Consider the following 25,199-nt stretch of genomic DNA (forward strand, 5'->3'; position numbering starts at 1 on the left):
ATAAAGTAGATTCTTTCTAGTAGTTTCTTTTTTTTCCTTTTCTATTCTTTTTTTTTTTTTTTTTTTTGAGACAGAGTCTCACTCTGTCACCCAGGCTGGAGTGCAGTGGTACAGTCTAAGCTCACTGCAGCCTCAACCTCCCAGGCACAAGCGATCCTCCTACCTTAGACTCCCAAGTAGCTAGGACCACAGACATACGCCACCACGCCTGGCTAATTTTTGTATTTTTTTGTAAAGACAGGATTTTGCCATGTTGCCCAGACTAATCTCAAATTCCTAAGATCAAACAATCCTCCTGCCCTGGCCTCCCAAAGTACTGGGATTACAGGTGTGTGCCACTGCCCTGGCCCTATTTCTTTTTTATAACTCTCTAAAGGCTTTTTTTTTTTTTTTTTTTCTCATAGTGGTATTTCCACATTGACAGAAAGGACTTCTAATTATCCCAAAACTGTAAGCTATAGTGAATCATGTCAGATTCTACCTTAGATTATTTATTAGATATGAAAGACTTTAATTTCAGAATCTGTTACTCATATGCATTTTAAGAAAGTTACTTGATTTATCTTCAAAAAGAAGATAATCTAAGTCTACAAACTTATCCCTTTGCTTTTTTCCTTGGGTGTTTTCAGATGTTTATAAAACATAAACAAATCACAATCAGTAACGACAATAAGAATAAAAAGATTTAAGATACTTCTAATTGCTGTAGGATAATGGCGGCCTCCTGAGTTAGAGTTTGTCCACTTACTCTCCCACAAAACCATACAGATTAATAAGGAAAACAAATAGAACTGCATACAACCCACACTTTCAACCTTACTAGGAGAAAGAATATTATGAACTTCAATTTATTTAAAAATGAGAAATAAACACCAGATGCCAACAGAACTGTTTTCAGTGATTCAGACTTGGAGATGTTTGAAAAACTATATGGAAAAGAGAAGAGAGAACTCAAGGGCCTAATTCTGACAAAAATAGCAATAGAAAGATAAAACTCCATAATAAAGGCAGAATCTATGAAAGCCATCTAAGATCTGGTGGATCATAGTACTGTCTAAAGGTAAAAGACCTGAAAGTGTGTCAGACCTAAGGTGGCAGTTTTAGAAAGGCATTACTTCTAGGAAAGAGATAAATAGAAAAGGGGAGGTGCCTTTGGAGATATGTTAGTGAGAGGAAAGAAGAAAGTTTGGGAGAATTAAGATCCTATGGAAGCTATCTGGGAAAGAGGACCGAATAGGAACAGCTCTGGTCTGCAGCTCCCAGCAAGATTGACACAGAAGGCGGGTGATTCCTGCATTTCCAACTGAGGTACCTGGATCATCTCATTGGGACTGGTTGGATAGTGGGTGCAGCCCACGGAGAGCTAGCCAAAACAGGGTGGGGTGCTGCCTCACTCTAGAAGTGCAAGGGGTCAGGGGATTTCCCTTTCCTAGCTAAGGGAAGCTGCAAGAGACTGTACCAGGAAAAACGGTGCATTCCGGCCCAGATACTGTGCTTTACCCATGGTCTTCACAACTGGCACACCAGGAGATTCTCTCTGGTGCCTGGCTTGGCAGGTCCCACCCGCACAGAGCCCAGCAAGCTAAAATCCACTGGCTTGAAATTATTGCTGCTAGCACAGCAGTCTGAGGTCGGCCTGGGATGTCAGCTTGGTGTGGGAAGGGGCATCTGCCATTGCTGAGGATTAAATAGGTGGTTTCACCCTCACAATGTAAACAAAGCCACCAGGAAGTTTGAACTGGGCGAAGCCCATGACAGCTCCCTGGGACAGAGCACCTGGGGTAAGGGGCAGCTGTGGGTGCAGCTTCAGCAGACTTAAATGCCCCTGACTGACAGCTCTGAAGAGAGCAGCAGTTCTCCCAGCACAGTGTTCGAGCTCCGATAAGAGACAGACTGCCTCCTCAAGTGAGTCCCTGACCCCCCATGTATCCAGACTGGTAGACACCTCCCAGTAGAGGCCGATAGACACCTCATACAGGAGAGCTCTGATTGGCATCTGGCGGATGCCCCTCTGGGATGAAGCTTCCAGAGGTAGGAACAGGCAGCAATCCTTGTTGTTCTGCAGCCTCTGCTAGTGATATCCAGGCAAATTCTGCTGGTGATATCCAGGCAAACAGAGTCTGGAGTGGATGTCCAGCAAACTCCAGCAGACCTGCAGCAGAGGGGCCTGACTGTTAGAAGGAAAACTGACAAACAGAAAGGAATAGTATCAACATCACCAACATCAAAGACCAAGGGTAGAGAAATCCACAAAGATGAGGAGAAACTAGCACAAAAAGGCTGAAAATTCCAAAAGCCAGAATACCTCTTCTCCTCCAAAGAATAACAACTCTTCATCAGCAAGAGAACAAAACTGACCAGAGAACGTGTTTGACAAATTTACAGAAGTAGGCATCAGAAGGTGGGTAATAACAAACTCCTCCAAGCTAAAGGAGCATGTTCTAACCCAATGCAAGGAAGCTAAGAACCTGGAAAAAAGGTTAGATAAATTGCTAACTAGAATAACCAGCTTAGAGAAGAACATAAATGACCTGATGGAGTGAAAATCACAGCACAAGAACTTCGTGAAGCATACACAAGTATCAATAGCCAAATCAATCAAGCAGAAGAAAGGATATCAGAGATTGAAGATCAACTCAATGAAATAAAGTGAGAAGACAAGATTAGAGAAAAAAGAGTGAAAAGAAATGAACAAAGCCTCCAAGAAATATGGGACTATGTGAAAAGACCCAATCTGTGTTTGATTGGTGTACCTGAGAGTGACGGAGAAAATGGAATCAAGTTGGAAAACACTCTTCAGGATATTATACAGGAGATCTTCCCCAACCTAGCAAGGCAGGCCAAAATTCAAATTCAGAAAATAAAGAGACCACCACAAAGATATTCCTTGAGAAGAGCATCCCTAAGACACATAATCGTCAGATTCACCAGGGTTGAAATGAAGGAAAAAATGTTAAGGACAGCCAGAGAGAAAGGTCAGGTTACTCACAAAGGGAAGCCTATCAGACTAACAGCGGCTCTCTCAGCAGAAACCCTACAAGCCAGAAGAGAGTGGGGGCCCATATTCAACATTCTTAAAGAAAAGAATTTTGAACCCAGAATTTCATATCCAGCCAAACTAAGCTTCATAAGCAAAGGAGAAATAAAATCCTTTACAGACAAGCAAATGCTGAGAGATTTTGTCACCACTAGGCCTGCCTCATAAGAGCTCCTGAAGGAAGCAGTAAAGATGGAAAGGAACAACTGGTACCATCCACTGCAAAAATATACAAAATTGTAAAGACCATTGACACTATGAAGAAACTGCATCAACTAATGGGCAAAATAACCAGCTAGCATCATAATGACAGGATCAAATTCACACGTAACAATATTAACCTTAAATGTAAATGGGCTAAAGGCCCCAATTAAAAGACACAGACTGGCAAATTGGGTAAAGAGTCAAGACTCATTGGTGTGTTGTGTTCAGGAGACCCATCTCACATGCAAAGACACACATAGGCTCAAAATGAAGGAATGGAGGAAGATTTACCAAGCAAATGGAAAGCAAATAATAATAATAATAATAATAAAATAAAAAATAAAAGCAAGGGTTGCAATCCTAGTCTCTGATAAAACAGGCTTTAAACCAACAAAGATCAAAAGAGACAAAGAAGGGCATTACATAATGATAAAGGGATCAATGCAACAGGAGGAGCTAACTATTCTAAATATATATATACCCAATACAGGAGCACTCAGATTCATAAAGCAAGTTCTTAAAGACCTACAAAGAGACTTAGACTCCCACACAATAATAGTGGGAGACCTAACACCCCAATGTCAATATTAGACAGATCAACAAGACAGAAAATTAACAAGGCTATCCAGGACTTGAACTCAGCTCTGGACAAGCAGACTTAGCAGACATCTACAGAACTCTTCACCACAGATCAACAGAATATACATTCTTCTCAGCACCACATTGCACTTATTATAAAATTGACCACATAATTGGAAGTAAAACACTCCTCAACAAATACAAAAGAATGGAAATCATAACGAACAGTCTCTCAGACCACAGTGCAAACAAATTAGAACTCAGGATTAAGAAACTCACTCAAAACCACACAACTACATGGAAATGGAACAATCTGCTCCCGAATGACTACTGGGTAAATAACAAAACGAAGGCAGAAGGAAAGATATTCATTGAAACCAGTGAAAACAAAGATGCAACATATCAGAATCTCTGGGAATATTTAAAGCAGTGTGTAGAGGGAAATTTATAGCACTAAATACCCACAAGAGAAAGTGGGCAAAAATCTAAAATCAACACCCTAACATCACAGTTAAAAGGACTAGAGAAGCAAGAGCAAACAAATTCAAAAGCTAGCAGAAGACAAGAAATAACTAAGATCACGAAAAACCCTTCAAAAAAATCAATAAATCCATGAGCTGTTTTTTTTTTAAAGATCAACAAAATAGATAGACTGCTAACCAGATTAATAAAGAAGAGAGAAGAATCAAATAGATGCAATAAAAAATGATAAAGGAGATATCGCCACGGATCCCACAGAAATACAAACTACCATCAGAGAATACTATAAACACCTTTATGCAAATAAATTAGAAAATCTAGAAGAAATGAATAAATTCCTGAACACGCACCCTCCCAAGACTAAACCAGGAAGAAGTTGAATACCTCAATAGACCAATAACAAGTTCTGAAATTGAGACAGCAATTAATAGCCTACCAACCAAAAAAAGTCCAGGACCAGATGGATTCACAGCTGAATTCTACCAGAGATACAAAGAGGATCTGGTACCATTCCTTTTGAAACTATTCCAAACAATAGAAAAAGAAGGACTCCTCCCTAACTCATTTTATGAGGCCAGCATCATCCTGATACCAAAACCTGGCAGAAGACACAACAAAGAAAGAAAATTTCAGGCCAATATCCCTGAGGAACAATGTGAAAATCCTCAATAAAACACTGGCAAACCGAATCCAGCACTTCATCAAAAAGCTTGTCCACCACAATCAAGTCAGCTTTATTCCTGGGATGCAAGGCTGGTTCCACGTATGCATATCAATAAATGTAATACATCACATAAAAAAAAGTAATGACAAAAACCACTTGATTGTCTCAATAGATGCAGAAAAGGCCTTTGACAGAATTCAACACCCCTTCATGCTAAAAACTCTCCATAAACTAGGTATTGATGGAACATATCTCAAAATAATAAGAACTATTTATGACAAACCCACAGCCAGTATCATACTGAATAGGCAAAAACTGGAAGCATTCCCTTTGAAAACTGGCACAAGACAAGGATGCCCTCTCACCACTCCTATTCAACATAATATTGGAAGTTCTGGCCAGGGCAATCAGGCAACAGAAAGAAATAAAGGGTATTCAAATAGGAAAAGAGGAAGTGAAATTGTCTCTGTTTGTAGATGACATGATTGTCTATTTAGAAATCCCCATCGTCTCAGCCCCAAATCTCCTTAAGCTGATAAGCAACTTCAGCAAAGTCTCAGGATATAAAATCAATATGCAAAAATCACAAGCATTTCTATACACTAATAACAGACAGAGAGCCAAATTATGAGTGAATTCCCATTCACAATTGCTACAAAGTGAATAAAATACATAGGAATACAATTTACAAGGGATGTGAAGGACCTCTTTGAGGAGAACTACACACCACTGCTCAAGGAAATAAGAGAGGACACAAACAAATGGAAAAATAGTTCATGTTCATGGATAGGAAGAATCAATATTGTGAAAATGGACATACTGTCCAAAGTAATTTATGGATTCAGTGCCATCCCCATCAAACTACCACTGACTTCCTTCACAGAATTGGAAAAAATGACTTTAAATTTCATATGAAACCAAAAAAGAGCCCATATAGCCAAGACAATCCTAAGCAAAAAGAACAAAGCTGGAGGCATCATGCTACCTGACTTCAAACTATACTACAAGGCTACAGTAACCAAAACAGCATGATACTGGTACCAAAACAGAGATATAGACCAATGGAACAGAGCAGAGGCCTCAGAAGTAACACCACACATCTACAACCATCTGACCTTTGACAAACCTGACAAAAACAAGCAATGGGGAAAGGATTCCCTATTTAATAAATGGTGTTGGGAAAACTGGCTAGCCATATGCAGAAAGCTGAAACAATTCCTTTCTTATATAAAAATTAACTCAAGATGGATTAAAGATTTAAATGTAAGACCCAAAACCATAAAAACTGTAGAAAAAACCTAGGCAATACCATTCAGGACATAGGCATGGGCAAAGACTTCATGACTAAAACACCAAAAGCTATGGCAACAGAAGCCAAAATTGACAAGTGGGATCTAATTAAACTAAAGAGCTTCTACACAACAAAAGAAACTATCATCAGAGTGAACAGGCAACCTACAGAATGGAAGAAAAATTTTGCAATCTATCCATCTGACAAAGGGCTAGTATCCAGAATCTACAAGGAACTTAAATAAATAAATTTACAAGAAAAAAAACAGAACCCCATCAAAAAGTGGGTGAAGGATATGAACAGACACTTTTTAAAAGAAGACATTTATGTGGCCAACAGACATATGAAAAAATGCTCATCATCACTGGTTATTAGAGAAATGCAAATCAAAACTACAATGAGATACCATCTCATGCCAGTTAGAATGGCGTTCATTAAAAAGGAAACAACAGATGCTGGAGAGGATGTGGAGAAATAGGAAAGTTTTTACACTGTTGGTGGGAGTGTAAATTCAACCATTATGGAAGACAGTGTGGTAATTCCTCAAGGATCTAGAATCAGAAATACCATTTGACCCAGCAATCCCATTACTGGGTATATACCCAAAGGATTATAAATCACTTTACTATAAAGACACATGCACACATATGTTTACTGTGGCACTGTTCACAATAGCAAAGACTTGGACCCAACCCAAATGCCCATCAATGATAGAATGAATAGAGAAAATGTGGCACAAATACACCATAGAATACTATGCAGCTATAAAAAAGGACAAGTTCATGTCCTTTGCAGGGACATGGATGAAGCTGGAAACCATCATTCTTGGCAAACTAACACAAGAACAGAAAACCAAACACCACATGTTCTCACTCATAGGTAGGAGTTGAACAATGAGAACACATGGACACAAGGAGGGGAACATCACACATTGGGGCCTGCATGGGGACAGGGGTGGAGTGAAGGATAGCATTAGGAGAAATACCTAATGTAGATGATGGGTTGATGGGTGCAGCATACCACCGTGGCACATGTATACCTGGATAACAAACCTGCACATTCTGCACATGTACCCCAGAACCTAAAGTATAACAAAAAAAAGAAAGAAAGGAATTACTGGTGTCATGAAAAAATGCTTTTATTTCAACCCTGGTTTCAAAATCTTGTGTGAATACTTTTTACTTCAATAAATAGTTTACTTCTGTGTAGAAAAGAAAAAAATTCCTACTGTAAACAAAGAATTAAAAAATACATCAACCTCTTCTCCCTTCATTGGTCCCTGAATATATACATATTATATATATATATGTATATATATATGAAACTTCACTCTTCTGACTGAAGTGGACAGTCTTGAATTAGGAATCTTGTAAGGCACTTCAAATCTTTACTCTCTCTATAAAATAGACCCCCCAAAATGCAGCCTATTTCCACACAAAATTAGTATAAAATGAAAACAGGAAATGAGAATCAAAACCATTTGGCTGATAGAATTTCTTCCTCACAACAAACCATGAAACAGAAGGAAGATATAATACAACACTTCTAACTGAATTAAATAGCCTCAAACAGCGAAATGAATCAAAAATTTAAAAACTAATAACAGAAATAGCTCCATTCCTCCCCTCAAAAAAAGAAGAAACAAAATTAGAATTCGAACTTAGGAAAGAAATTAAGACTAAATTACAGTGTGCTTGAAGGAGAGTAGAGTCTACTAAATATTTAATAAGGGCTGTTGTAGGAAAGCAGAGACACAAGCAAGATAATTAAAAGCAGATAAAGAAATAAAAAGGGTCAGAGAGAAAATGATTGAAATGGAAGACAGGCAAAAAAGATCTAATATGCATGTAATTTGAGTCCCCTGGTGAAGTAGGGGGAACCAATGGAACAAAATTATATTTAAAAGCGTAATTCAAGACAACTTTCTGGAAATGAAAAAGACCTTCATATGTATATTATCCAATATGCATATATAGTATGTATATTTACCAGGTCCAATTTTGCCTGGTAAACTGACTTAGAATGATCAATTTTGAGACATAGCCTAGTAAAACTATTGGATTGTAAAAATGAAAATATTCTTAAAGCTCTTGGAAATAAGACTTGATTACTTACAAGGGACCAAAAATTAGATTGGCATCAGACCCTATCAGCAATATATAAAGAAAATAGCAGTGGAGCAGCATTTTCTAAAAAATGAAGAGGAAGTATAAGCCAGGGATTTTATATTCCAGCCAGGTTGTTCTCCAGGTACTCTAGTTATAGAAAAATAGTTTTAAACCTACAAATACTCATTGAATACTGTACACATGACTCCTTCCTGATGAATTCACTGTTGCTGCAGTGTTCAATTTAGTAGCTACTAGTCACATGTTGCAATTTAAATTAATTACAGTTAAATAAAATGTAAAATTCAGTTCCTTTGTCACACTAGCCACATTTCAAGTGCTCAATACCCACATGTGGCTTGTGACTACTATATTGGGTAGTGCAAATATAAAACATCTTCATTACTGCAGAAAGCTCTACCAGCCACACTGTACTAGGAGATAATGTCCATCCAGTCAAGAGAAGACTAGGAAAATGTTGGCAAAATGTCTGATGGTGAATTTACTATATTTAACTATAGATCTAAAACTAAAACAGAAGTGGGTCAAGGGCTAAAGAATAGTGTATGTGAACTATATGTTCTGATAAAATAGGAAGAATACAATCTTTACAATTAAAGGAGAGAGAAAAAGGGCAAAGTAGAATAAATTCATTGGTTACTATGCAGGTAATAAGTGGGGCACTTTAGAATATGATTTAAAAGTAATAAACCAGATAGTAAAAGCTTAAGTAAGGAAAAAAAAAGAGGAGGGAGCCTAAGAGTACTGAAAAAGGCTTAATATAAAAGTAATTCCTAAAACAACAACAAAACACCCTGTATTAGTTTGTTTTCATGCTGCTGACAAAGACATACCCAAGACTGGGAAGAAAAAGAGGTTTATTGGACTTACAGTTCCACATGGCTTGGGAGGCCTCACAATGATGGCAGAAAGCAAGGAGGAGCAAGTCACTTCTTACATGGATGGCGGCAGGCAAAGAGAGAGCTTGTGCAGGGAGCCTCCCATTTTCTAAAACCATCAGATCTTATGAGACTTACTCACTATCATGAGAACAGCATGGGAAAGACTTGCCCCCATAATTCAGTCACCTCCCACTGGATTCCTCCCACAATACATGGGAATTGTGGGAGTTACAATTCAAGATGAGCTTTGGGTGGGGACACAGCCAAACTATATTACACTCCTTTCCTACATATGAAAAGAATTTATCTTAAAGAGTAAAAAGGGGCAGGGGGCAGTGGCTCATGCCTGTAATCTCTGGGAGGCCAAAGCACGTGGATTGCATGAGCCCAGGCATTTGAGACCAGCCTGGGCATCATAGTGAGACCCTGTCTCTTAAAAAAAAAAAAAAAAGTGGAAAGAAAAGAAAGAAAAAAAGTGAATGGACTACAAACATGCACCACCACGCCTGGCTAATTTTTATATATTATTTTTGTAGAGATAGGGTTTCACCACATTGCCCAGGCTGGTGTGGAACTCCTGGGCTCAAGCAATCTGCCCATTGTTGACCTCAAGCAGTCTGCCCATACTGGCCTCTCAAAATGCTAAGATTACAGGCCTGAACCATGGCATTAGAAAAGGAAATAAAATGAAAAACTTTTTTTTTTTGAGACAGGGTCTTGCTTTCTCACCTAGGCTGGAATGCAATGGTGCTGTCACGGCTTACTGCAGCCTCAAACTTCAGGGCTGAAGCAATCCTCCCACCTCAGCCTCTGAAATAGCTGGAACTATAGGTGCACACCACCACACCTTGCTTATTTATTATTATTTATTTATAGAAACAGGGTCTCCCTATGTTGCCTGGGCTGGTCTTGAATTCCTGGCTTGCTAATGTATGTATGTATGTATGTATGTATGTATGTATGTATGTATGTATGTATGTATTTATAGTAACAGGGTCTCCCTGTATTGCTCAGGCTGGTCTTGAATTCCTGGCCTCAAGCAATCTTCATGCTTTAGCCTCCCAATGTGTTCAGATTACAGGCTTAAGCCAGTGTGTCTGACCTTGAAAAACTATATTGATATTGTTAGGAGCTGGGATTCTCACTGTGGAAGAAGGGAGATACAGATTTGGATGAGTGAAGGCAAGGAAAAACCCTGTGGTATTGGATTGGACTTAGAGGTAGCAGCATGATTTTTTTTTAATTGATTCAAATGGTCTATTGTCTGAAAGGGCCTGGGAGCAAAGACTCCTTAATAGCAATGAACATACCTATTAATAGTGCTAGGCTTTGGTTTTTGTCTTTCCACACTGAAAGGAACCAAAATTTCTGGGAGAAGTGGCCAATTTCTGGGCTAAGGCAGGGAAAGTGCTAAAAAAAAAAAAAAAAAAAGGACTCATGTCAAAGTGACACAGAAGGCAATTTGGCCAAACCAGGACAATCTGAACTTAATAATCTGAAAAATAACAGTAATAGATTTTAACATGTGGTATAAAAAAATAATCCGTGAGTTCCTAAGATTCTAAAAAAGCAAACAAATGGAGAAGAGAAAGCTTAAAAAAAAAAAAAAAAAAAAAACAGTAGAATGCCAACTAATAAATGTAAACAGAATGATAAAATAACTGATTCAGGCAAGAGTTATCAGTGAATATAAAACTATTAGGTCAGAGTGTTTGGTCAACAAGATAATTACAGTTTCACAGTATCTCCTCACAGATTACTCATTATTTACAACGGGTAGAATGTTAACAGTGGAGAAATCTGGCAGATACCATCTTGTTTTCAAGCAATCAAAGTTAACAGCATTAATAATGGTACATCCGGCCTGGGCAACATAAGGAGACCTTGTCTCTGCAAAACAAAAATCTTTAAAATTAGACAGGCATGGTGGTGGTGCATGCCTGTAGTCTCAACTACTCAGAAGGCTGAGGCAGGAGGATTCCTTGAGCCAAGGAGGTAGAGGCTGCAGTGACCCAGGATTGTGCCACTGCACTCCAGCCTGGGTGACAGAGTGAGATGCTATCTCTAAAAACAAACAACAACAAAAAACAAAAATAAAGGTACAAACTGACAGCAGGTTCTTCCTGGTGTGATATACTGAAAAGGAAACATCATTATACAGTATTATTGCCAAAAATGCTGAATGAAATTAAGAGAAATAACCAGAAAAAAGCAAACTGAGGAGCATTTTATGAAACTGCAAAATCTCTATCAACACCAACAACTAAGTGCATAGTTAAGTAGTTGTTATGGGTTTTTTGTCAAAAAATAAAAATACTGAAAATCTTGTTATGGTATTCAGCAAATATCCTTGATTTGAAATAAAATCTCATTTGAAATAAAATCCTATGTGCTTCTAAAATGTTAGTGTCCTGAAAAACAAATAATTCATTTTGAACTGTTCCAGATTAAAAGAGACATGACAGCTAAATGCAATATGTAATCATAGATTAGATTCTGGGTTGGGGCATGAAGGGAGGAAGCTCTAAAGGACAGTATTGCATGAATTAGTGAAAGTTGAATAAAGACTTTATAATAGATAATGATACTACATGAATGATAAATTTCCTGAATTTGATTATTGTACTATGATTATATAAGAGAATGTCCATGCTTAGGAGATACATGCTGAAGTATTTAGGGGTAAAGGGTCATGCTGTCTACAACTTGCTTTCAAATAGTTGAGCAACATAACAATGTGTTTATTGCTTTATTTTATATACTTAAAATTTTTTTTTATATAGAGATGGGGTCTCACTGTGTTGGCCTAGGTTGGTCTTGAAATCCTGGCCTCAAGCAGTCCTCCCACCTCAGCCTCCCAAAGTGCTAGGATTATAGGCATTAGCCACTGTGCCCAGCCAAATTTTTTAATATATTGAGAGAGAAAGATAATAAGGCAAAATGTTGATGATGAGTAAATCTAATTTAAGGGTATATGGGAGTTCATTGTAATATTTTTGTAACTTTTTTTTCTAAATGGGAAATGGGTTAAAATATTTTTAAAATAAAATGTTTAATTATTTTAAAAGATTTAATGAGCATTTAAAAAGATTTATTGATATACTATTATCAACTATAAGTATATATAGACAATAGTATGTGTAGCCTATAGCATACCAAGCAACTTAACAATAAATGAGAGGTTTGAAATAAGTAAAGCTAGGAACAGAAGTGGGTAGCAATGACAGAAGTATTTATCTGACTTCTCTTCTTATCCACCAACTCTGGTGGTAAATGACTTTTTCCTCTGTGCTAGTTCTATACCTTATTCTTACTTTTTGGATTGCACTTATATCACTGTATGTGGTACTGTCATAATCTGTTTTTAAGTGTCTGTCCCTTCTATAAGATGAAGCTTCCTAAAGTAGGGTTGAGTTTTATTCTTCTGGATTTTCTGCATTCAGCAAGGCCTGGTACAAACTAAACACATGGGAATGTTCAATAGATAAGTGAATGAAAAAAATGAATACAGACACACAGAAAGGAGGTATAAATACACACACACACACAGAGAGAGAGAAAGGAGGGAAGAGAAGGGCAGAAGAGAGAAACACAACTTTACCTGGAAACAGAGATTTTATTTCAAATCAAGGATATTTGCTGAATACCATAACAAGATTTTCAGTATTTTTATTTTTTGACAAAAAACCCATAACAACTACTTAACTATGCACTTAGTTGTTGGTGTTGATAGAGATTTTGCAGAAAGAAGTGGGAATTTTCACTCTGTGGAGAAGTATTTTGGGAACAGACAATAATTTATGAGGTTTCTGGTTTAGAGCCTAGATTCACTAAGAATTTAGTCATTTTAAAATTTATTTAAAAAATATTTACTATCTATTATGTTCTAGTTATAATTCTCAAAACCAAATTTCATTGGAGCTTATAGTCTAGCAAATGGAGACAAATTAATTAGATAATTTTAATTTTTTATTTTATATTTATTATTTTTTTTGACATAGAGTTTTGCAGTATAATTTGAAGTCAGGCAATATGATGCCGCTAACCTTGTTCTTTTCACTTGAGGTAATATGATGCCTCAGCCTTGTTCTTTTCACTTTTACTTAGGATTGCTTTGGCTATTCTGGCTCTTTCTTGGTTTCATATGAACCTTAGGATAGTTTTTTTCTAATTTTGTGAAAAATGACATTGATAGTTTGATAGGGATTTCCCTGAACCTGTAGATTGATTTGGGCAGTAAGGTCATTTTAATGATATTAATTCTTCTAATCCATGAGCATGCGATGTTTTTCCATTGGCAAACATGGGGTGAAAGAAACTGTGTCCTCTACAGTTTCTTTCATCGGTGTTTTATAATTTTCCTTGTAGAGATCTTTTATATCCTTGGTTAAATATATTTCTAGGTATTTTATTATCTTTATCATTATTATTATTTAACTATTGTAAATGGGATTGCCTTCTTGATTTGGCCCTCCAATAGATCATTGTTGGTTTATAGAAATAGTATTGATTTATATACATTGATTTTTGTATCCTGAAACTTTACTGAATTCATTGATCAAATCTAAGAGTTTTTTTTTGGTGGAGTCTTTCGGATTTTCTAGATATAAGATCATATAGTCAGTAAACAAGGCTAATTTGACTTCTTCTTTTCCAATTTGGATGTCTTTTATTTTTTTTCTCTTGCCTGATTGCTCTGGCTAGAACTTCTATACTATGTTGAATATGAGTGGTAAAAGTGGGGATCCATGTCTTGTTCCAGTTCTTAGAGAGAATGCTTTCAAGTTTTCCCCATTAAGTATGATGTTGGCTATGGATTTGTTGTATATGGCATTTATTATGTCGATCTATGTTCCTTGTATGCCTTGTTGAGACTTTTGTTATGAAATGATGTTGAGTTTTAATAAATACTTTTCTTGCATCGATTGAGGTGATCATATGGTTTTTGTTCTTCATTCTTTTTATGTGATGATTTGCATTTGTTGATTTGCATATGTTGATTTTTATATTTGCATATGTTTAACCTTGCCTCCCTGGGATAAAATGCCACTTGATCACGGTGTATTATGTTTTTGATGTGCTGTTGGATTTGATTTGCTAGTATTTTGTTGAGGTTTTTTGTTTCTATGTTCATCAGATATATTATTGGTCTGTAGTTTTCTTTTTTGTTTTTGTGTCCTTGTCTGGTTTTGGTATCAGAGTGATTCTTGCTTCGTAGAATTAGGGAGAATTCCCTCCTCCTTAATTTTTTGGGATAGTTTCAGGAAGATTGGTATTAGTTCTTTGTATGCTTGGTAGAACTCAGCTGTGAATCCATCTAGTCCTGGACTTTGTTTTGTTGGGAGTTTTTTGTTTTTTAAATCACCAATTCAACCTCATTAGTCATTATTGATCTATTCAGGAGTTTCATTTCTTCCTGGTTCAATTTGGGGAGGTTGTGTTTCCCAGAATTTATCTGTTTTTTTCTAGGTAGAGTAATTGTTTCTGATGATCTTTTGTATTTTCATGGTATCAGTTGTGATGTCTCCCTTTTCATTTCTGATTGTTTTTATTTGGATCTTCTCTCTTCTTGGTTAGTCTAGCTAGTAGTTTATCAATTTTATCTTTTCGAAGAGCCAACTTTTCATTTTGCTGATTCTTTGCTTTTTTTGTTTGTTTGTTTCATTTCTTTGTGCTCTTACCTTTGTTATTTCTTTTCTTCTGCTAACTTTGGGCTCGGTTTGTTCTTGTTTTTCTAGTTCCTTAAGTTGTGACATGAGTTGTTAATTTATGATCTTTCTACTTGTTTAATGTACACATTTAATGCTATCAACTTCTCTCTTAGCACTGCTTTTGCTGTATACCACCTGTTTGGGTATGTTGTTTCCATTTTCATTTATTTCAAAAGATTTTAAAATTTCTATCTTCTTTCATTGGCCTAGTGATCATTCAGAAGCATGTTGTTTAATTTCTGTGTATTTGTATAGTTTCCAAAGTTCCTCTTGGTTGTGATTTCTAGCTTTATTCCACTGTGATCTGAGAAGATACTTAATATGAGTTTGATTTTTTAAAAAATCTTGACTTATTTTGTGGCCTAACATGATCTATCTTATAGAGTGTTCCATGTGCTGATCAAAATAATATAATTCTTTAGTTGTTGGGTAGAATGTTCTGTAAATATCTGTTAAGTCCATTTGGTCTGAAGTCCAACTTAAGTCCAATATTTCTTTGTTAATTTTATCTTAATGATCTATCTAGTGCTGTGAGTGATGTGTTGAAGTCCTCCACTATTATTGTATTGCTGTATACTTCTTTCTTTAGGTCTAGTAATATTGTTTTGTGAATTTGGGTGCTCTGATGTTGGGTGCATATATATTTAGGATTGTCATATTCTCTTGCAGAATTGATCCCTTTATCATTATATAATGACCTTTGTCCTTTTTTTTTTACTGTTTTTGATTTAAAGTCTATTTTATCTGATATAAGTATAGGTATTCCTGCTCATTTTTGATTTCTGTTTTCATAGAATATATTTTTCCACCCCTTTACTTTCAGTCTATATGTGTCATTACAGGTAAGGTGAGTTTCTTATATGTAGCTATAGCTGGATCATGCTTTCTAAAATCCATTCTGTCAATCTGTATCTTTTAAGTGGATCATTTAATCCATTTACATTCAAGATTAATATTGATATGTGAGGCTTTGTACCTGTCCATTGTTAATTGTTTTCTAGTTGTCTTTTTGTCTTTGTGGTTTGATGAAATTCTATTGTGTTGCCATTTGATTCTTTTCCTCCTTTGTGCAGTTGTTTTATAAGACCTATTTTTTTATTTTTCATGTGTTTTCATGATGGTGATTATTGACCTTTTGTTTCTATGTTTAAGACCTATTTTTATCTTTTATAAGACCTAGTTTGTTTATATTTTCATGTGTTTTCATGATGGTGATTATTGACCTTTTGTTTCCATGTTTAAGACCTATTTTTATCTTTTATAAGACCTAGTTTGTTTATATTTTCATGTGTTTTCATGATGGTGATTATTGACCTTTTGTTTCCATGTTGAAGAGTCCTTTGAGCATTTCCTGAAGGACCAGTCTAATGGTAACAAATTCCCTCATTGTTTGCTTGTCTGGGGAAGAATTTATTTTGCCTCCATTTGTGAAACTTATCTTGGCAGGTTATAAAATTCTTGGCTGATTTTTTTTTCTTTTGGCACTTCAATAATGCCATTTCATTCTCTTCTGGCCTGTTAAGGTTTCTATTAGAAAGTCTGCTGTTAGTTTGATGGGGTTTCCTTTATAGGTGACTAGATGCTTTTCTGTTACTAATCTTAAAATTTTTTCCTTGACTTTGACTTTTGACATTCTGGATATAATATGCCATAGTGATGTCCTCTTTGCAGTGTATTTGTCTGGGGATTGCTGGGCCTCCTGAGTCTGGATGTCTAACTCTCTTGCTTGACTTGGAAACTTTTTATTGACTATTTCCTTAAATATGTTTTCTAAACTTTTTGATCTATCTTCCCCATGTTGAAATACCGATAATTTATAATATACTTTATGTAGTCCCAGATGTCTTGAAGGCTTTGTTGATTCTTTTTTGTTACTTTTTTCCCCTATTTTTGTCTAACTGGATTATTTCAAAAAACCTGCCTTCAAGTACTGAGATTCTTTCTTCTGCTTGGACTAGTCTATGATTGAAGCTTTTAAATGTATTTTGTATTTTTTTCAATGAATTATTCATTTCCAGAATTTCTGTTTGGTTTTTATTTAAGATATTTATCTCCTTGGCAAATTTCTCATTTGTATCCTGAATTGATTTTCTGATTTATTTGTATTGGTTCTCAGATGTCTCTTGTATCTCATGGAGCTTCTTTAAAATCAATATTTTGAATTTTTTATCTGGCATTTCAAGAAATTATTTTTGGTTGGGATCTGGCGCTGGACAACTATTGTGGTTCTCTGATGGTGTCACAGTTTCCTGCTTGTTCATGTTTCCTGTGTCCTTCCATTGGTATCTAAACATCTGGTTTAGTATTCACTTGTTCCAATTTTTTGAAATTGCTTTTGTAGGGGAGAATTTTTTCCTGAAGATAGATATATGTTGTTGGTTGAATAGGATGCTTTGGCTTTGATTTTGGGTGCCTGCAGTAGTGTGATCTTTATATGACTTCTTTGGCAGTACACAGGTTCAGTGGTATCTGTTATTTCCTCTGTGGCTTAGGGTATAGTTAGGTGAGACTGTGGTGAAGTTTTGCTGGGGGCTTAGACACCCACTGAGCCAGTATTTATACCCCGGTGGTGGCAGAATTAGACTGTGTGTCTTTTTTTTAGTCTCCAAAGCAGCATGTGCTGACACCAGTGTTAGCGGGTCCTAGAGGGCCAATTCTTGAGCCTGCACTTGACTTTCGTAGAAGCTAGTAGTGGAAGCAGTAGGATGGGTGTGTGGGCAGGTTCTCAGACTCCTGCACAGCTGGTGTGATATGAGTGATGGCAATAGTGGTAGTGGAGCAATCCACTGGGAGCCAAGTGATCTGTGTTGGCATTGCTGGTAGCTGTGATGGGTTGGGCAGGCTAGTTCTCAGTCCCACAGCTGCCTGAAGCAGGGTGTTAGGTATTGTCCTAGTTATGAGTAGGAGAGTCTGGTTTCCCTGTGCCTCCCTTGGCTGGGTGGTGGTTGCAGCCAGGTAGCCTCAAACTCAAGCTGAGGGTATAGTCCTGCATTAAACTTGTGCTAGCTGGGGCCTGTGACCAGAGAGGGCAAGGCCCCTCTCAGGTGTATAGCATGGGCAAGCATGAGAAATGTGGTTTGCTCAAGTCTCAGTCTTACAGCAGAGTAGTGAGTATTATTCTTGTTATATGTAAGAGAGTCTGGTTTCCCTGTCCCTCTTCAGCAAGGCAGCAGCTGCAGCTTTATCAGTTCAAACTGAGCCCAAGGGCAAGGTACAGCCCAGCATTAAACTTTCTAAATGATGCCTTGGACCTGTGACCAGGGAGGGAAGAGTGCATTCCAGGAAGGGAGAATGGGCAAGAAGCTGTGAGGAGTACAATCTGCTTGAGTCTCAGTTTCACAGCAATCCATAGCAGGGTGGTGAGTATTGTCCTAAGTATGAGTAGGAGAGTTTAGTTTCTGTCATTCCTTGGCCAGGTGGTGGCTGCAGCCACATCAGCCCAAACTCAGCCTGAGGGTGGAGGCACAGCCTAGCATTAAACTCTTAATGTGGTGCCTAGGGTCAGGACTAGGTAGGGTTGGGCCTCTCCCAGGTAAGCACTGTGAGCTACAGGCTCTGGAGAGTGTGGTCCACTCTCATCTGTCTCAACAGTAGCCCCAAGCAGGGCAGTAAGGACACTCCCAGGGGTACATGGGAGCACCCAGTGTCCCCTCCCCTCCTTGGAGCAGTGTAGCAGCAGCAGCTTCATCTGTAGATTCCTGGTATCTAGGCTGTCACAAGGGTGTTTAGCCAACACTGTTCTAGTCTTGGATGCCTGTGGGATTTCGTGTTGATTTCCTTTCTGGAGCAATATCTCTGGACAATCTCCAGACAGCTTTCTGTGTCAGGCCTGAGGTCCACAAGGGTTGAGGGGTTCTCCCTAGCCGAGATCATAAAAGCCCATTTTGGAGTGTGGAACTCTGGGGATTTCTCTCTTCTTGTTTTTTTATATCCAGGAGACTCTCCAGGCTTTTGGTCAGTCCCTGGCTGGGCAAGTTGCCTTGAACCCCTCTTTATTTACTTTTGGTGCATCTTGGCACTTCTGTGGTGAATCCTAGTGTTCTCTCCTAGACGATCTTTTTAAAATGTATCTGCTTACTATTCTGGTTCCTCTCTGTGGAGGAGACACACACTAACTGTGTCTTGTCAGCCATTTCTCCCTCTTTTCCTTCAAAGTGCCTGATATTCTTAGGTACTGGCAATGAAAAGAGGAACAACACACCTTCCCAGAGCCAGAGGAATTTATGACAGTTCCCATGAGGAGAGGGCACACTACAGTATGCAGGGCTACATGGGGAAGCACCGGTACCCAAAGTCATTTTCCTAAGAAAAGGACTACTGGAAATGCTTTGCATGGAGCAACCTTAATTAAGTTTAGTGTGATCCTATCTATAGCCTGTCACTTCCAGACTAAATAAAAGTCACCTTAAGTGATCTTAACATTATACCTCTTATCAAGGAGAAGTTGAGTGAATGCTTTAGCATACTATATGCTGGACTAATAACCTTTTAAATTGTAGCAGTATTGAAATAGGCATCAAATCAATGTGCCATGGAAAGGATTTTTGGAAATCATTTTATAGCTTGCTTACTAGCTCATTTATTCCCCTCCCCCTTTTTTAGTCCAGTTTGCCAAAAATATTAGTGATCTCCTTTTTAGTTCATGAAATAGTAACATTGAAGAAAAATTTGGGAAAACAATGAAAAATATTCATAATCGCATCATCCAACAGAACTAATATTTTGATTTTTTGGTTAATAGTTTCTAGTACTTGTGCATATGCAAGTATGATTTTCAGACTACATTTTGAATAAACATGTTCAACCTAGTAGCCCAAACTCAGGGACAAGACCAACCAGAGATGCAGAAATCACAGATAGCTACGTAGTCCATGTAGTCAGTGAACAGGATGGCCAGGTGTGTAGCTTGGTAGAATTGCCTAAGGTGGAAAGCAGGCAGCAATGGCTCTTCATGTGGTTCCTATGAGCCTCAGTTGTGGTTTATGTTTCATAGGGTTTTAGGCTGGAGCTAGAATAAGACGATAATTGAATAACAAATTATTTTCTAAGAAAAAAGCTATAAAAGATTATAACATCTAGTCTCATTTTTGCCATTACCATGTCTGTTATTGCTGTAGCTACATTGTGGCTCTGTGTGTGTGTGTGTGTGTAGGTTACTATAATAAGGTTATATACTAGTTAAAAGATAGATTAGAGAATGATCGGTTACCTGAGGGTAGGTGGGGAACAATTTTAAAAGCTCTTTTTAAATGGCCTAAATGGCTTCTTCTCAGTATAAGCATAAAGTCCAAACTTCTTAGGACAACTTTCCAAGGCTCATGCTTTCGATCACTGTATTCTACTTCCCCTCTAATATGATAGTGTATTTTGTTTCTATTATGAATACCGTCTTCACTTGGAAAGCTACAGTCACACATGCCCTGGAAGTCATAGTTGGCATTGTTTTGACAATACTAATAACACTAAAAGCTCTGACTATGTAGATTTTATGTCATATACCATGCTGCTGATGCCTTGATACATCATAGAAACATGACCTTCTCCTTGTATCATGTATTCTAGGTCCCTTCTTATGCATTATGGTAAACTATAATGTGAATTAAAAGGAACTTGTAACTCTTGGGCTTTTAATTTTCTGTCTTGGCAAATAAGCTAACTTGCTTCCAAAATCTAGTTATATCATCTTTGTACATGAATATTTCATAGCTTGAGTCAGAAACTAGAAAATAAAATTCATTGATACCTATTGTATGCCAGACATATGGAAGATAATCCTCAAAGCAACCTTTCATGACAAATATCATCATTATTTTATAGCTAAGGCAACTGAGTCTCAAAGAGATTTAAGCAGCTTTCTAAAGTTGGTAAGTAATATGTGATAAATCTGAGATTCTAGTCTAGGTCTGATCCCAAAACCTTTGTATATTATTTCCAGTGTGATCAGACGAGTCAAATTAAATGTGTATCAGAGTATATTTGTGTTTTATTATAACCTTGAAAAAGTTTGGCTGGTAGTTTGCCAAAATATCTGAATCCAGAGGTTCCAACTGAATGAAATTCTATTATATACTTGAGAAACTCTTAAAACTATAGTAAAGTGTTGTGAATATGAACACCTAATTAGAAGATGCAGATGGTACTCTGACCTTGCTACAATTTCATTTCTGTTTTGATTGTATCAGTCTTTACTTTGGACATGACCATATGGGGAAACTTATCCCTATTACTTATTTTGTGGAATGTGCTGGATAATTTCTGCAGATATGAATTTTATATTAACTTTGATGCCACAAACAAGCAAGTCAAATGCAGCTCTTCATCATGATGAAATGTTGGCTAAAAGAGTGACCTTGATATTAATAAAATGTTTTATTCTTCATGTGACTAAATCAGTGTGCATGCAAGAAGAAGAAAAGAAAAAAAGCTTAGATTCCTTTTTTAAATTATCTCCAGAATTTCTAATTTTTATAAATTAAGGACCAATAAATGCCATTTTGTTTTCACACATTTGACATTTGTTCCTTTGACTTAAATAACTTCTTCACTCTTTATTTTCCTATTTGTGTTGATATGAATAATTTTTCAGAAAATATGTACTTCCTGATAAATTATAGTGTGTCAATAATGAACAGTTCTACGGTGCTAAACTTCACCTGTTCTCCAGACTGCTTACCTCTTTCTATTCAACCATTTTTTCCTTAAGTGAGATAAACTATTTGAAAATCTGTATTTCTTAGCACACAGCTTCTAATCTGGACTCTGCCTGCCTTGCTAGGTTCATCTTCCGTAACTCTCCCATATGTACCCCACAGTTTAGCTATATCAAACTACTTGCCATTTTCAGTACCATATGTATTTTCATATCTCTGCCTTTAACCTTCTTTGTCTGGTGAACTCTGCATAGCTATCACTTAGGGCTCTGCTTCCTCTAGAAAGCTTTCTTTTAAACCTTCCTCAGTCTCCTGCTAAGATCAGATGACTTTTCTGCTCTCCCGCAGAATACAATGCATATTTTTATTACAGCATTTAGGGCACCATATTGTAATTATCTGTGTACTTCCTAACTTTCTCCTAATATACCTTAGAAGTCAAAAGGGAAAATGGTAGAATATCAGGTTGGAGAGATTTGGGCTAGAACCAGATCATACAGGGCCTTATCATCGGCCAGAGTAGAGTCTAAAGTTTATTCTAAGAACAATGGAAAGCCAATAGAGGGTTTTAAACAGGAGAGTGACATGATCATATATATAAATATGTATGTCTATGTATATCTATATCTAAGCATAGATATAGATTTGAGACAGGTTCTCACTCTGTCACCCAGGCTGGAGTACAGTGGCACAATCATGGCTCACTGCAGCTTCAGTCTCCTAGGTCAAGTGATCCTGCCACCTCAGCCTCTCTTATAGCTGGAACCATAGGTGTGCACCACTATACCAGGCTAATTTTTTGTAGAGACATTGTGTCACTATGTTGTCCAGGCTGGGCTGGTCTCGAACTCCTGGGCTCAAGCAATTCTCCTGTTTTGGCCTCCCAAAGTCCTAGGATTACAGGCATGAGCCACTGTGCTGGGCCCAGAATTTACAAAGGAAGAAAAAAGTTCCAAAGCTGATTTGGAGATTTTCTCTTGATAACCTTGTTGTAACCACAGAAAATATGTTGTATTGAGAGAAAGATAATATGGACTATCTTTTCTGTGTTTTCCTGAATTTACTAGGATCTAAAAATTATTGCCCTCATTTTTCTTCCTATCTAATGAAAATATGTTTGATTCTAAATACGTGCCTTATATTTCCACTTCTGCTTTTTGAATTATTTTATTTGGTTTCTCTAATTTTGTCTTGATTCGTATTCTTACCATGAAATGATCCTCTCCTAAGTTTTGGATCAGCCCTGACTTTTTAAAATTTATATACTAAAATAAGAGGTTCTAAAGTACCTGTATCTTATCAAAAACAATTTTATGTACAGGCTTAAATTACAACTTATTTTTTATCACAAGATTCATAAATAAAAGCCTTAACAGAAATAAATATGCAGTGATTGCTAACTTTGGTGGGATATTTTTATTGCTTTTTTACTTTTGTGTCTTGCTGATTTTTTTTTTATTCGAGACAGAGTCTCGCTCCATGGCCTAGGCTGGAGTGCAGTGGTACAATCTCAGCTCACTGCAACCTCTGCCTCCTGGGTTCAAGGGATTCTCCTGCTCAGCCTCCCGAGTAGCTGGGACTACAGGCATGTGCCACCAAGCCTGGCCAATTTTGGCATTTTTAGTAGAGATGGGGTTTCACCATATTGGCCAGGCTGGTCTCGAACTCCTGACTATGTGATCCGCCTGCCTCAGCCTCCCAAAGTGCTGGGATTACAGGTGTGAGCCACCTGGCCCAGCCATGTCTTCTTGATTTTTACAGCTAGATGGGTTTTTTTCAACATGATGAAACATTTAAAGAGGCTCACAATAGCAGTGTTGATCCTCTTGGATTTCTTTTCTTTCCAGTATTTTAATGTGTCAGGAAAGCATTTGAGTTCATCTTTGACTAGAGAGAAAGTGACCAAAATGCTTTCTGAATTCTCTCTTGATTTCTTGTTAAACGTGGAGATGTGGCTGAGTTTCCCCAATCTGGTTCACTTTAGAGAGCTAATTTCAGGTACCTTATTTGTCCCTTTTCCTTCTTTTCTCCTGCCCTATTTCTTGTGAAATACTGGATTATCAAAGAGAAGGGGAAAAATATCAGCCATTCAGCAAATACTTAATAAGTGTTCTCTATGTGCCTGGCACTGCGCTAGTTTCTGGTGATAGTAAACTGTGGAGACCTAGACAATGCCTTTATGAACCTTAGAATCCAATAGTGATTTTTGACTTTTGATGGGCAACAGTCATTGACAACCCTTTAAAATACATATACCAGGGAACCCACTGAATCAGAAGTTTCTGGACTGGCCTAGCATTTTAAAAGCTGTATGGGCAAAACAGTATGATCCAAAAGCTGATAACTACTGGCCTTGTGAAACATTATTTCTTGGATGCTTTGTATGGTAACTGGAGAGGAAGCAGAGGAAGATTTTACTTAGGAGATGACACTTAAAATGGATCTGGGATATACACTGAAGTATTAAGGGGTAAAAGGACATGATGTACTCATAAATGGTTCAGAAAAATATTATATGTAGATGAAAATTAGCCAGATGTTAAAAATTGGTGAATCTGAACCAATATGTAGAACATATACAAGAATTCACTACACTATTCTTTCAACATTTCTCTAAGTTTGAAATTACTTCAAAAGAAAAAAGTTGAACAAAGAGTGAACAATAAAATGGCTGTAGAAGTTGCATAAGATTTCTTATTTTTTCTTTCTCTTTTCTTTTCTTTCTTTTCTTTTTTTTTTTTGAGACAGAATCTCCCTCTGTTGCCCAGACTGGAGTGCTGTGGGTGTAATCTCAACTCACTGAAACCTCTGCCTCCCAGGTTAAGCAATTCTCCTGCCTCAGCCTCCTGAGTAGCCATGATTACAGGCGCCTGTCACTATGCCCAGCTAATTTTTGTATTTTTAGTAGAGACGAGGTTTCACCATGTTAGCCAGGCTGGTCTCAAACTCCTGACCTCAAGTGATATGACCGCCTTGGCCTCCCAAAGTGCTGGGATTACAGGCGTGGGCCACTGTGCCCAGCCACAAAGTTGCATAAGATTTCAATAAGCAGAGAGATAGGTTGGGGACAAGTGGGATTGAACAATGGAAAGAATAAGTATTCCAGGCAGAAGTGACAGAGTGAGCACAAGATGAGCAAAGGCAAAGCAGACTAGAGTTCATGGTGTGAGATCAGAGACCAAAGGCAGTCAGCTGTGACTGAACTACAAGCTGCAGTGGAAGAAATCAGCGAAGCCGATTATGAAACTCCATGTATGCCTTGCAAGGAGTTTATTCATTACTTAAACTAGCAGTTACAATTAGGATGCACACACTACAGGGAGAGAGAAAAATATGTTGGGATGCAGGAAGAAAACTCCTTAACTTCTATTTGTGGCTGGCTGCGGTGACTTATGCCTGTAATCCCAGTACTTTGGGAGGCTGAGGCAGTTGGATCACCTGATGTCAGGAGTTTGAGACTGGCCTTGCCAACATGGCAAAACCCTGTCTCTACTAAAAATACAAAAATTAGCCAGGTATGGTGGTGGGTGCTTGTAATCTCAACTACTCGGGAGCCTAAGGCAGGAGAATTGC

General features: G+C 37.5%; 1 protein-coding gene across 3 annotated transcripts in view; it reads left to right on the forward strand.

Annotated features, from left to right (window-relative positions):
• The window catches only part of ACER3 (alkaline ceramidase 3), a 170,971-nt gene that overhangs the window by 78,088 nt on the left and 67,684 nt on the right, over window positions 1–25,199 (forward strand). The window lies entirely within an intron of this gene.

The sequence above is a fragment of the Aotus nancymaae genome, unplaced genomic scaffold, assembly GCF_030222135.1.
Source record: "Aotus nancymaae isolate 86718 unplaced genomic scaffold, 86718_ANA_hifiasm-v0.15.2.pri h1tg000059l, whole genome shotgun sequence".
NCBI lineage: Eukaryota > Metazoa > Chordata > Mammalia > Primates > Aotidae > Aotus > Aotus nancymaae.